This window comes from Ambystoma mexicanum, chromosome 4p (genome assembly GCF_040938575.1).
Source record: "Ambystoma mexicanum isolate Mex_15411 chromosome 4p, UKY_AmexF1_1, whole genome shotgun sequence".
NCBI lineage: Eukaryota > Metazoa > Chordata > Amphibia > Caudata > Ambystomatidae > Ambystoma > Ambystoma mexicanum.
The window spans coordinates 689,006,213-689,021,331 of NC_090927.1; the positions used below are offsets into that span (position 1 = coordinate 689,006,213).

Sequence of the window (15,119 nt, forward strand, 5' to 3'; positions counted from 1 at the left end):
TCCACACATTTGGGGTACCTCTTTCCTCATTTTCCAAGTTCAGCAATCTTGATTGGGTGTGGGTCCCAGTCTTTCTGTATACCTGGTTTACTCTTGTACCAAGACTTTCTTAATTGGTTCAGTATTTGGGTGCAGGTCCCAGACTTGCACACCTTCTCTTTCATATTGTTCCAAGATTCTATAATCATACTTTTTATATATTGGGTCAGCGACCCCTTTTCATTCGTCTTGATCCCTTCGCTCAATCACCCCGGTGTGCTAGCTCCCTTGTTTGGGTTTACCAGGTACACCAAAGGTATGCGGTATCCACCATGAAGTGCCCCGGCATCCCAACCTTGCTCTCTGGGCTCACCGGTGTCGGTCAGCTGCTTCGGCGTCCTTCGCGTCTCACCCTTCTCGCTGCAGCTTGTTTGCCGGCTGGGAGGGCGTCCACTCTTCTCTCTGGTTCCCGCTTTGCCTCCTTCACCCGACAGCTCCTTCTGTCCGTTGAACAAAAGCGGCGACCCTTCAGATTCCAGACATCCCCGGACGGCACCTGCAGCAGCTTCTCTGCTCTCACTGCAGCCTGCTCTCCTTTGCTGTCCCAACCAATGTTTATAGAAGTGAGTCTCTCTTTCACTCCAGGTGTGGTGTTTTTAAATGTCTCGGCACCTGTTACCCTTTTTCAACAGCTAGAGTGCAGAGTTTGCTTTCTGGTTCTAGTGATATTCATTACGCCAGTCCTCTTCCTCATCTCAGTGTTATCAGGCAAAGGGGAATGTAAACAGAGTTCTACACCCCCTCTACAGTATGCCATACAGGAATAGGGGGGCAGGCGGGTGTTCCAGAGGCTAAAGAAACAGGAAAATGCCTGCCTTGACCTAGCGATTCTACTCTGCCTCCCTGAGCTCTGTCTTCCGTCATGTGGTCCTCCCACAGAAAGCCACCCCCAGGATCAGAGTCGGGTAGTTTTTGCCTTTCCCTGGCCACATCACGGGAGATTTCCTCCTGGTGAAGTAGTGATGGCCTTGCTAGGTTTGTCTAACAGTGTACAAAAGATTTAAAAAAATTAAAACTAGAAATTCGCTGTCCCTCCCAAACAAGGGCCCAATTCATAGAATCCAGACCAGAAGTAGTGCAAGCGCCGTGCACCGAGCAGGAGCGTGCGCCAGCCGTGGCTCAAACCAGCAATTGCGCGGCACGCATATTCATGGATTTTCCGAGGCATCAGTAGCCGTGGGGCAATGAACACCAAGCAGCACCAATAACGCCCCAACACGCCCCCGTGCGCAGGAAAAAGCCAGTGAAATGCCCAATACTGTGCAAGGCCCGGCGCAATCCGTGGTCCAGCACACAGCCCCCTGACCCCCAATCGTAATCGCGTGAAAAATCAGACCGTACCACGGTCGCACCAGCCAAATCACGTGGAAAGGCCAGCGCATACCCCAGCGTAATTGCGTACCCTGCTCGCACCAGCCAAATCGTGTGGAAAGGCCTGCGCGTACCCCTGCCATACACACACAACTCCCCTGGAAGCAGACGCCTCCCCACGGGACAGCCAGACCCCAGCAGCCATCACCTGTGAACATACCACGCAGGCAGCCCACACCACATGGGACCCCCACCATAACCCGTGAAAATACTCCGCAGGCAGCCACACTACATGGGACCCCCACCATCACCCGTGAAAATACCCCGCTGGCAGCCCACACCACATGGGACCCCCACCATCACCCGTGAAAATACCCCGCTGGCAGCCCACACCACATGGGACCATCACCCGTGACCATACCCCCACAGGCAGCCCACACCACATGGCTCCCACATCACCCGTGACTATACCCCGCAAGCAGCCCACACCACATGGGACCCCCACCATCACCTGTGAACAGGCACCGCAGGCAGCCCACACCACATGGCCCCCCATCGCCTGTGACCATACCTCACAGGCAGCCCATACCACATGCCCCCCCCCCCATCACCCATGACCATACCCCGCAGGCAGCCCATACCACATGCCCCCACATCACCCGTGACCATATCCCACAGGCAGACCCACCACATGGCCCTCCCCCCATCACCTGTGACCATACCCCGCAGGCAGCCCACACCACATGCCCCCCCCATCACCCGTGACCATACCCCGCAGGCAAGCCCCACCTAATTTTGTCCCCCCCACCTGTGGCGGCATCCTACAGGCAGGCCCTGCCACATGTACGCACCCCCACCCCCCAACACACTGTGGACCGATAGACATAAATGCAGCAGATGTGAAATGAAATGCCACCACACTCTGCACACTCAAAGTGCACCTCAACACACATCCATTGGTCATGCATACCACAACATGCCAAATGCCATTTGAAGTCAAACATGACGCATGCATGCATGTGCGCACAGACATGAACATAGGCCAGCATCATGGACATAGAACAGAGTAAGCAAGAGTGAATTTTGGCCTAAACCAGCGAGACCAGACACCACTTTGATTTTCAATCAAAATATATATTGTAAAAACAGTATTGAAGTCATACTCGTGAAACAAATAAATGAAATCAGCATCAAATGATCCAATAAATAAAATATCAAAAAGAAAAAAAATTGTAAGTAACAAATTAAGATGAAAGTAAAGATGTGGTCCATGTCTATAAAGCAGTTCAAAATGAACACACAAATAAAAAGAAAACTATTACTCCATGGTGAACTGAAGATGATCCTTTGAAAAGAGAAATATGTACAAAAAACAAGGGTCCATTGTCCCAAACCATGTCCAAAAATGATGAAGAATAAAAACAACTAAGAACTATATACAAAACGTGGAGTAAAGTCCAAAAACTCCAAACAAAGAAAAAATAAAAGGAAACTTACACCTAAAGAACTGTGTAACAATGGCAGCGGGCCAGTCCTTCGACTCACCATTTACCCCCAAGGTCTCAGCAAGGGCATCATCGAACTCTGCGTCGATTTCCAATAGGTGGGCCTGTGCACTCCCCTCGAGGGCTTGCAGCGACTCCAACGTGCTCCTCTCAAACTCCCTGCAAGACTCTTCGAGCAACTCGGCCCACCTCTCTGCCCGACACAGGGTATTTGCTGGCCTGGCCATGGTGAGTCGTGCCCCCCCTGCCCGCTGACGCTCTACTTTGATCTGCTGGCCAAATCGCTCCAACACAGAAGACTTCCTTGTTGAAAGGTCCATGTGTGCCTCCTGCCCGATACCTGCCTCCCCTCCATTGGAAGCCTCGAGTCCTGTCGCCTCCTACGCAGAGCCTGCTGTCGCTGAATAGCCGGGTGCCTGCGCCTCCAGGACAGCTTCTGGGATGACGACACCTCGGGGCTTTCGTGCATGTGCTCTGCTGCTTAGTGCCTGTTCTTCCACCATTGACACATGTCCTGTCGCAGGATGGATCACCTCTGCTGATCCTCCTTCGACTCCCGATCCTGGCAGGGATGTGGTCTCCACCAGACTGGTCGCCGGGGTTAGGACAGGTACACAGGAGGCCCTGGTGGTATGTGGGCCGGAAGACGGCAGGGAGGACAACTGGCGCACAGAGGAGGCAGACGAAGGGGGGGGGGGGGGGTCACAAAAGTGTCCAGCCCATGGAGCCATTGCAATACCAGGAAATGTGCTAGCCAGTTCAAGTGACAGCAGATCTCCTCGTGATGACGTGCAAGCCCCTGATTGGAAGCCTGCAAATCATCACAGATGGAGTCTGCCCGCCTCATGATACGAGCTAGCACAGGTTCCACCCTGTACCGAATAGCGACATCCACAGCCATTGGTGTTTCCGTCTGGGTGGAAACATCCGGCACTTGCGGATGGGTCTGGCCCGGGGCATGCCACAGGTGCATACAGGTGCAGTTGCAGTACCAGGGACAGGATTAGGCACAGGCCCCTCCACGGTGACTTTCACTGCCTCCGTCCCCTGACCCTGGACTGCACCAGTCACACCTACATCATCACCCCCGCCGGGCAGCATGGGCTGGGCTAATGTGGCCTCCTCCTCTCCCTCCCCCACCAACCTGGATGCCTCCCCACTTTCATCCGCAGTGTCTTGCCCCTGTGCAGGCTCACCTGTCCCTCCAACTGCTGAGGAGTCCTCCACCACCTTTACCCTCTTGGATGTACCCTCAGCAGCTGCGGCCGTTGACTTGGACGCAGCACCAGTCTCCTCGCTCCCGGAAGATGACAGTACTAGCGAGGTAGATTGGGCCTTGCGTCTACGCCTGGTGGAGGCATCCCTGCTGCCGTGCTCCACAGCGCCCTCTGCGCCCTCTCCGCCCTCTTCACCCATCGTCGCTGTGGATAGGGAAACATAGAACACATACATCAGGATACTGAACATATGTGCATTTGTCACAATGCAAATGTACATCAGTGGCACTGTCAAAGGTCACAACCATCATCACCGTCCACTACACACAGGGAAGTGCCATTCACACACATGCACAATCATGTCTGTCATTCACAACAGACATTCACATCCTTGGACAAGGCACTGCCAGCTAATCAGAATTGTGCATTCAGCTCACACGCATCATGGGAAATACACATCTCATTCACGCACATAAACTGACAGTCATGAGGCAGCCATGGAGCTATCACGTCAGAGTGCACTTGAGGTCAAATTGGCAGCGTGAGGCAATCACACAATCAAAAGCTCACGTAACATACATCACAGAGGGTTGTCCAGTCACACACTCACTACTAAGACACATGTACACCATGCATGTCCATGATGTCGGCCAAAGCACCCATGTGTCACCTCTGGCATGCCACAGTCCAGACTCAGGGATGGAAACATGTGCACGTCGTTACATGTTGCTGCGCATCACGCATTTCAACACAGACACCATTGAAGTTGCACACACTTGAATGGCCTCACATGCAGCAGCGTCTAGGACATGCACACAGACATCTGTACAGGAGGCATGCCAGACATAAGGACAAGGTGCACACTCCAGCCACATGTCCACATGCACTATGGTGGACAAGAACACATGGACACTTACCAGTCGACTCCAGACGGAGCACCAACTTCAAGACCTGGGCATACAGTGCTAGGTAGAAGCACTCCAGGACCCGCATCTCATAGGTGGTCAACCGGCCCCGGCGTCCCCTTCGGTCATCACCAGCTTTGTGGAAGCGCCGGGCCTTGTTGTGGGTCCTGGACTTGAAGTCTTCCCAGCGCTTGTGGACATGTGTGTAGTCACGGAGTGCAACCCCCTCCATGTTGATGGCACCCACGATGTCCGCCCAGATCTTCTTATGTCCTTCATTGCCGACTTGCGATGGTCCAGGAAGAGGGCATCATAATGCCCCAGGACTTGCTCCACCAGGATGCCAACTTCCCTGGGTGAGAAGCTGGCAGGCCTCTGCCTCTCTGCCAGGGGGTTGCCGGTAGCCTCAGATGGTGTTGTGTCAGATATGGCAACCCCTGAGGCAGGTGTGGGTGGGCAAGGTGGTTCTGGGCTGTGGAGCAGTGGTATGGCAGTCGGGAGTCTTCAGGATCAGCAGAGGAGGTCACGACGACAGGATCACTGGCAATGGCTGATGATCAGGCACAAAAATGCAGGGCACGTGGGCAGCAGGCACACAGAGTGGGCACGCAGCAGCAGATGGCTCGTAGGAGGCATCTCGGGCCAGTTGGAGGCAGGTTAATTGGCTGGTAGGCAGGAGCGTGGGTCTTCCGTGTTACTTGCATGGCCAGCCGGAAATAGAGTGACTCCACATGTGTGGAAAAAACGCATTAGAGTGGAATCAGAGGAAAGGCCCTAAGCGCGTAAGTTATGTGACAGGTGCTGGACGTTGTGCGTTAGCGTACAGTATCGGGATCAATCAGTGCGTAGGAGACCATCACACGCCTGTGCTAGTGATAGCGGACAAATGTGTGGACTTCTGTGATTCTAGCTAGGCCACGCGATCTCTACCCTACAGCGAGAGTGCAAGCTTTTTCTCTTGGCGGGGGATTTGCCTCCATGCACACGCAGTGCATTCTGATTTTTGTTTTTGAGGCCGACGGTGAGGCGCGTACTCATTTTGCAGACTGTGGGTTCCACCGTGTCTCGCGTACCCCCCTTTTCAAGGTCATACTACGTGTCCTTCGCATACGCCATTTTATATGTTACTGGGTGCCAAAGCGTACTGCGTTAGGGTTTTACTTTACACGTGGGTTGACGAGGGGTCACGTACACATCATTTTTGTTTTTGGGGTGCCTGTGCGCTATGCGGGCAGTTTTTTTTCCCCAAGGGTTTACATTAACATCACGTACACTGCCCCCTCACTGAAATTGCCCAGGACAATTCATATTTGCGCCTCCCATTGCACAATTCCATCAGTGCCATGAGTGGGAGGGCAATAAGTGGGAAGGGAGGCCGAGGTGGATGTGGCCATGGATATGCAGGGAGACCTGTGCCCCCCACCCAACAGGGTCAGGGAGATGCAGCTGATGCGGACGTCCCCAGCACCCAGGGTCCCAGAGCAGCAGTGTCATCTGCTGTCCCTACCAGCCTGGCTCAGGAAGCTGCAGTGGCAACTGTAGCACCCGCTGGCCAGGCTCAGGGTCACACAGACAGTCCTGTTGTGGTCTAGGCACAGGTTCATAGGGACCCAGGTGCAGTAGTGCCTGTCTCAAAGCAGAAGGGACGTGTTGGAGAAGTGGCAGCCACCCGCACGGCAGCCTCCTGTCCAGACATCGGTGGGTGAAGCCAAGGTCCAGTCCATCAGTGCTCCGGCCAATACTGACCCAAGTGGTCCCAGCCACTCAGGGTCTGCACCGTCTCGCAAGAAGGCAAAGCGTGCAGTAGCGGGACAGTCTCCAACCCAACGCACGGCACAGGATACACAAGCATCGAGGAAGAGCTTCAGTGATGAGCTCAAGATCCTATTGGACTACGTGCGGGAACACGGACGTGACATGCTGGTGCGGACAGGGAGCACACATATGCATTCTCAGCGCATGGCCCACTGGCAGCACATCACTGATCAGATCAACGCCTTAGACAATGAAAGGCGCATAGCTTCTGAGGCATTGAAGCGTTATAATGACCTCCGACGCCAGCACTATTTAGACGTAGCGTTAATGAAAGTGAAATGTTTGGGTACACTCAATGTTGTTTGGACACTATCTAGATGCAGAATTCAGCATAGTAAAAGTTCTAGGGCACACTCAATGTTGTTTGGACACACTATCTAGATGCAGAGTTCAACATAGTGAGACTTTGGGCACATTCAATATCGCCTGACCATAATATCTAGATGGACACACTATCTAGATGCAGAGTTCAACACAGTGAGACTTTGGGCACATTCAATATCGCCTGACCATAATATCTAGATGCAGAATTCAACACAGTGAAACTTTTGGTACGTTCAATGTTGTTTGGACACACTATCTAGTTGCGGAGTTCAACATAGTGAAGCTTTTAGGGCATGCTCAGTGTTGCTTGGACACACTATCCAGGTGTAGAATTCAGCACAGTAAAACTTTTACGGTGTACTCAATATCGCTTGACCACAATATCTAGATGCAGAATTCAGCATAGCAAAACTTCAGGGCTCGCTCAATATTGTTTGGACACACTATCCAGATGCAGAATTCAACACAGTGAAACTTTTTAATTGCTAACATTCACAGTCCTGTCTGGGTCTGGCGCAGGCTAATCCTCACATCTCCAATCAAGTACGGCACTGCCAACACTCACAATCCAGCCTGGGTCTGGCGGAGGGCTATGTTCACAATTCTAAACCATGTGCAACATTGCTAACATTAACAATCCCATCCAGATGCCCGCAGGCTAGTGTTCATGATTCTAACCGAGTGTGGCATTGCTAGCATTTCCAAATCCTGTCTGGGTCTGGCACAGGCTAATATTCATAGTTCTAACTATGGCGAAAGTTACTGGTGAGTTCATGAAGGTGGGTGGAGGGTGGGTTGGGAGCAGTGGGATTTTGTGAAAGTTACTTGTTTATGAACTGGTTCCATTGATTGTTGAGCACTTTGTGACAGTGAAGTTGAGTAATAGCCTTTCATTTACACTTTTGACATTGCATGCCATGGCAAGGTGTGGCGACCAGGTGATGGAGTGTGGGATGGTTTAGGTGACATACCAGCATTTGGAGGTGTACTTTGCCATTGTGTTAGTGACATGCCACAGTTTCCATGTGCTACCTTTGTGCACACCAGATTGAATTGTTTTAAGTTCTAAGGGATGCACACAATGTGGCACTTCCAAGGACAGGTTCTCAGGGTGTTAAGGTTGCGACAGATGATTGTCCCTTTGTCATCATCGATTGTCACCTGGAATGTGCCAGGGCTGTGTGCACGCCGCAGTGGTTGGATTTTAGGTGAAGAATGGTGCAATAAGCTGGGTACGGGCAGCCTCGCCAGGTGCCCTTTCCCCGCTGTGCATGTGGTTGGGGATGTGGGGGCACCACCATGTCCAACGGTCCGCCACGCCGTGTTGCAACGTTGTGCAGGACGCATGCTGCCACAATGATCCTACACACTACTGGTGGCGCATATAGTATCTCACCACCAGAGTGGTCAAGGGAGCAGAAGCGTGACTTTAGCACTCCGAATGTGCGTTCCACTATGCCCCTAGTTGCAATATGGGCTGCGTTGTATCTTACCTGGCGTGGGGTACCGTATTGGCAACATCATGTAGGTGCTCAGAGGGTAGGCACTGTCCCCTGTAGAGATGAGATGGGTTGTCAGTGGAGTGGTTTTGTCTGTGTGAAACATGCATGCATTTGCAGGGCAATTTGTACTCACCAATGAGCCATTTGTTGCCATGCCTCCCACCTTCCAGGGCCCGGTGTAGGGGTGACAGTCTGTATATGAAACTATCATGGGTGCAGCTGGATAGTTTGATATACAGAGGTAATGATTCCATTGGCATCATATGCAACCTGCACGTTGATGGAATGCCAGTGCTTGCGATTGCATTAGATGTGCTCTGTGGCCCTAGCTGGACTTAGGGCTACATGGGTGCAATCGATGGCACCAAGCACCTTAAGGAAGTGCGCCACCCCGTAAAAGTCCTGGACTGAGTCCTGCCTTTCGGCGGGTGTTCTGGGCGTGTATATGTGCCTGCGGACTGAGGGGCGTGCAGTCATGATTGCCAACACCTGGTGTAGGCAGCGTGACTGCGTGGCCTGTGAAATGCCCCAGACTACGGCAGTTGTCCGCTGAAATGACCCAGTGGCCAAAAAATTCCAAGGGGCACAGTGCTTGGGAGCACAGGATGGGTGATGTGAGGTCATCTTCCCACTCTGTGACCAGGTCTAATATGATATGAGGTGGAAACCTATACCTGCCATAGACCTGGTCATCAGGCATCCCAAAAAGGCAGGTCCTAAGTAAACAAATGCGTTCCCTGGCTATCCTCCTGCGGTGTCCCACGACCACGGCTTAAAAAAAATGGTACATTCATCGTAGCTGTATGAGCGTGTTGGCTTTTGCATGCACTTTTTATGCATTGTTTTTAGTGCGCGGTGATGCTTATACCTGCTTCCGCTTGCCGGACGTGTTTCCGGATTAGCGCGTCTTTTTCCGCGCGCCTGGGAGCCCTGTTCAATTCTATGAATACGTGTTGTTAGCGCGCGTGTGGGCATTGAGAGTATTTTACTGTGGTACGCCCCACATAACGCCCACATTTACGCTTGTTGTTCCAAATTTCACGTGTTGCACCCCCTTTTCAGGCGACTGCGCTAGACGGTATGCGCCTTCACTGGGAGTCTTGCGCAAGGCGTTCGTGGTGTCGCAGTGACGTGTTGGACCCGCGCGGATTCAGCACAAGTCTCTGTTCAGCAATGCGCAATGTGTTCCATGAATAAACAAACGGGCACTTGCGCGCCTTTTGCGCGCAAGCGCCTGTTTTTCAGCGCTATTTTATTATATGAATCGTGCAGCACGTCTTTTTATGAACAGAGACAAGTTCAAAAGTGAAACAAGAAAACCTTTTTAATTTTGCAGAGGCGGGTGTCTTCTACTGGTGCTGTGCTGTAGTCTGTTTACTCTGCTTGTTATTGAAGGAGGAGCCAATTCTTTAACCACCTCAATTGAACGCAGAGCCGTTTGCAGAGGTGTTCGTCTTCTACTGTCTTCGAATGCGACGGCTAGACGGACTCAGGCAGCCTGCATGCCCCTCTTCACAGTGTAACATGGTATGACTGACTCCTCACACCACATAGCAATTCCTCCTCTTGGGCCAATAACATTTATATTGCTTTACTATTTCTCGGTGACTGCAGAGAACCTTTCCCTTTGAACCGAGCACTTTTATATTACTACAGAAAGGAGGGGTGACTGCGGAGTTGTGCTTGTCAGCTCTTTGAACCCAACACCTAAATAAAATGGCCCTTAGAACTGGTTTTAGAAGCCAAATCCATGTAGAGGAGACAATTCATTCCTTGGATACTCCGACAGGCCTACCAACTGTGGTCAGTGGTTTTGCCCACCCAACAGTCTGTATTGAGGACACTGAAGAGCATTGCAACAAAGCAAACATTGTTGCGGCTTTGAGGCATAATTTAGAGGATGAGAATATAAATGCACCACTTGAGCTCAGTGTGGGGCTCCAATTAATCCTGAAAATATCTGCATTGGAGGCAGCTACGATTACTTGCTCAACGTGTCTGAGGGGTGATAAGAGCCCCCCGTCAGCACCTTGGCAGCTGGAGCACCTGGGGGTCTTTCCCTGCACCGCAGACACAGGCACGGCACCGGTGGGTGGGAGCGCTGGAGGACCGTGGTGAACACTTTGGAGCGAGCTGCTACCAATCCAAGGACAGCACCGTAACACCCCTCCAGGCGTGGTGCAACAGGGAGCTGCGTGGCAGAGGAGACAGAGAACAGTGCAGCACGGCCTTACAGGGCTAAGAGGAAAAGCCGAAAAGAGTGCGACTCGGCCCGGGTACAGAGGCTATTTGAAGCCCGCCCCAACACCATTAACCTGCATTGCGCCCCCACCAGACAGCCTGAAGAGGAAGGTAGGCAAGCAGGGAGGAGCAGGCGAGACGGGGCTCGGGCCCCCCCCCCCAGATACAGCAGAGCAGCACCCCTCCCCCAGGCAGATCCTGGCCCAGGGCAGCCGGGGGACAGCACAACTCGGCCCGAGGCAGTGTGGAACCCATTCTCACTCCCAAAGCCCTGGCTGGAGTGATGAGACAGCCAGTGGACCTACAGGCGGACCTGGTGCATGCCCCATACTGGAGGGTCAAGAAGATAGGCTGATCTGGAGGCCCAGCTGGCCAGATAGGCAGGCAGCAACAGCTTAGTGCACCGCAGCGTAGCTGGGAGCCGGACGCAATTCTGAGCCTGCTCCCGAGGTAAGGCAGCCTGGAAACGGGGCCATTGAACAGCGCAGACACGCAGAGAGCATTCAGAGGCAGGAGCACCTGACTCAAGACCCCTCCCAGCAGCCATACAGTGGGAGGAGGGGTGCCGCAATTGTGGTGGCTCTGGCGGCCGGACTCCGTAGGCAAAGTGACTCGGGGTGGGGGGAGGATACTGTTCTGCCCAGAGGGAAGGTACCGGGAGATGATTGGGCTTGGGGACTTGAGCGCAGACTCTCCGCAACACCACACTGAAAGAAGTGGTGCCCCCATGGCTTACCACCTCTAAGAGGGTGCCTTGGGTGCCCCAGTTTCCTGCGGAGGCGGTTGCCCCTCCCCGTTGTTTGGGACTGAATCACAGCATTGTTGGAGGCTTCGGACGGCGGTTTCCACTGGTCTGGTCCCGAGTCTGCCTGACAAGGATGCTGGACAGTCGGGCCCTCAGTGAACATCGCAGTGAGGAGTCTGATTTACCCAAGCTTAGCAGTGGGCCCTAGAAGAGTCTGTAGCAGCCCTGGAATGGGTCTTTTGGATGGAGGACGCCCCACTAGTAGTCTGCGACTAGAAGCGGCCCACCCTGAACATGGGAAAGTCTGTTAAAACACATCAGAAACCTACCTTCGCAGGGGGGAGGGGGGATGGAGGATGGAGGGGAGGCCCTCAAGATGACCCAAACCCCAGCATCAGGCGGAGACCCCCTGAACCATCAGAGGTGATGGAGGGAGCCGCCCAAATTCCAGAAGTGGACATCAGGGAAATACTGCTAGATCTGAAGGCAGGCTTTGGAGGCCTCGACTCCAAACTGGACTCACTCTCCTCTAAGACCACCGTGTTACAACATCGCCTAGACAAGCATGGCAACTGCCTAGATGAGGTGGAACAAAGAGTGTCCGGACTGGAAGATGGATCGACCTCACTTGCCACCAGGGTGTCATCTCTCGAAGCCCAGATGAAGGCTGTGACTGCCAAAAAAGAGGACTTGGAGGGTAGGGACCCTCGAAACAATATACGCCTGGTGCGAATTAGAGAACGACAAGGGCAACCTAAGATGGAGGAATTTGTCGAAGCCCTGTGCAAGGAACTCTTTGGGGGATCAGAGCTCTCCCCTCAGTTTGTGGTGGAGAGGGCACATCGCATAACAGCGACTCGCACGTGGCCGGAGGCGGCCCCCCCCGTCCCATTATCACTCGCCTCCTGAACCACAGGGGCCAGGACACGATCCTATGACCCATCTCACTCCCTCCTCCTAGAGCAAGTGGGGAGCCAATTGCGGGTGCCACAGGTAATTTTCCTCCCACTCCTCTTATGCCACAGGGGTGGCCATCCTGATAGGCAGGTGTGTTAAGTTTCACCTGATTTCAGTAGTAAGGGATGGGCTCTTCTGGTGTATGGTGTTCTTGAGGGGGTACTGGTGGCCTTGGTGAACTCCTACGGTCCTAACGTAGACAGCCCGAATGCATTTGACTTGATTATGGTGCAACGTATGGGGTGTCAGACTGCTACTATTGTCTGGGGGTGGTTGGGGTGGGGGGGGAAGAGACCTGAACACAGTGATGGATCCCACACAAGATCGATCTGGGGCAAACCAGGGCTGTGCGACTAAGACGAGCTTGCAGGTACGAGATATCTGCACAACATATAACCTTATTGATGCATGGAGGCACCAGGGATTACACACATCACTCCTGGGTTCATGGTTCCAGCTCTAGGTTGGACTACTTGTTAGTATCCCGAGAAGCGGGCTTTCAGTGGGGCGACAGCCAGATCCTCCTGCGTACCCTGTCCGACCACTCTCCTGTGCTTTTGGATTGTAAGCTGGGGGGAGGGGGAGCACTCATGGAGATTTAAGCCAGGCGCACTGGAGGACCCAGTGTCCCTTCAGGAACTACAGGGGGAAATCTCGCGGAGCTAGATAGGGTCAGAGCCAATGCTGACCATGAGATTCAGATACTAACCTTCAGCCACCAGGTAGGCCAATAGGGCGAGGGGCAGAAACCTGGGGCGCTACTGGCGCGACTAATAGCGGCAGACAGGCGGCCCCCACAGGTGGAATGCTTGAGGGACCCCCAGGGTAGACTGGTGCACTGACATTGTAGCAGCGTTTTAGACCTTCTATGAGCAACTGTATAGAGCCCAGTATTCGAGGGATCTGGAGGCCTTGCATCACTACCTGGAGGGGGCAGGACTGTATTGGGTAGAGGCACACCTCAGCGATCTCCCTGGAAGAAATTCTAGCAATGATCATGGAGCTCCCGGGGTCAAAATCACTGGGGCCCGAATGCTTAAGCAGTGAGTTTTACAAGGCTTGCGCCCCTATCCTGGCCCTGCTGCTCCTCAGAGTATATTAGGAGTCACTGGTGACTGGGGCCCTGCCCCAAACGCTGCGTGAGGCGAACTTAGTGCTAATACATCAACGACCAATTTCTTTAATAAACGTTGGTAACAAAATAAGTTCTTGCAAAAAGGCTGCTTCCTGTGATGCCCAGCATCGTGCTGGCCGATCAGGCTTTATTCCCGGGAAGAACACCACATTCGGCCTTCGCTGTCTTTTCTGGGTCATTGAGGCGTTGGATCGCTCGTCCCAGGCGATCACTGTTTTTTTAGATGCTGAGAAGGACTTCAACTCTGGTCGAATGGCCCTTTTTATTTGCAGTACTCCAAAAGCTGGGACTCGGCCCCCACTTTATCAGGATTGGTCTCTCTCCTTTACATTAACCCCTCGGCGAAAATTGTAGTGCGGCGAGTGAGATCGGCTGACTTTGTGATGGGGCGGGGGACCCGGCAGGTTTTCCTCTATCTCCGCTCCCATTTGCCCTTGCAATGGAGCAGCTGGCAGCGATCCTGAGAGCGCGGCACATACAGAGGGAACATTGTCTTGGTCCGCACAGATTGATTATATCTTTGTACGCGGATGATGTGGCCCTCTATATTGATTATCCAGAGGATAACCTGTGCCCCATGATGAGGGAAGTGCTGAGGTTTGAGGTTTTTTCAGGCCTGAGAATCAATCACAGCAAGACTGCAGTGTTCCCCCCTACCGAGGAGACTAGGGTGTTCAAAGATAGATGAGTTTGGTCTCAGGTGGAAGACTACTGGAGTATCTGGGGGTACTGGTGTCTCGCAATCGGGAGGGATTATATTGCTACAACTATGGGAGGGCCACTGAGAATCTTCAAGAGACGGTAGCGAGTTGGCAGCTACTCCCGCCCACGTTAATTGGGCGTATTTCTTTTGTTAAAATCATTATACTCCCCAAATTCCTCTCTCTCTTCATTAACGTCCCCCTACTGCTATCGAGCACTTTCTTTCGGTGACTGCATGGGCTCATCCTCGATCTGTTATGGGCCGGGAAGCCAGCAAGGGTAGCATACACGACACTGATACAGCCAACGACAATCAGGGGCTTGGCTTTGCCCAACCTGGAGCGATACTACTGGGCTGCGCAGGCACAATTTCTTTGACAATGGTACGCCACATATTTTGTGAGGCCGCACTTACAGGTGAAGAGGGCACTAGTAGCCCCCACCCTGTTGCGGGCGGCGATTATCGGGGAATCTTGGACATCGCCCATTATGCTAAATGTTGTCAAGATCACCTGTGCGGTCTGGCAAAATATGGCAGAGAAGGTAGGCATCCCCACTCCGTACTCGCCTCTCCTACCGGCACGACACATTCCGAGGCTGGCTATAACTAGTGAACGGGTATATCTACAATGGGCAAGCAAATTAGGAATGGAGACCCTCTGCGATCTGTTCGCAGAAGGGGTGTTCCTCATGGTCCAACAGGTGAGAGAGCGGGGGCGGG

At 53.1% G+C, this 15,119-nt stretch overlaps 1 protein-coding gene across 2 annotated transcripts in view; it reads right to left on the reverse strand.

The window, feature by feature from the left end:
* SLC17A5 (solute carrier family 17 member 5) overlaps positions 1–15,119 on the reverse strand; it is a 1,156,538-nt gene that overhangs the window by 316,069 nt on the left and 825,350 nt on the right. The window lies entirely within an intron of this gene.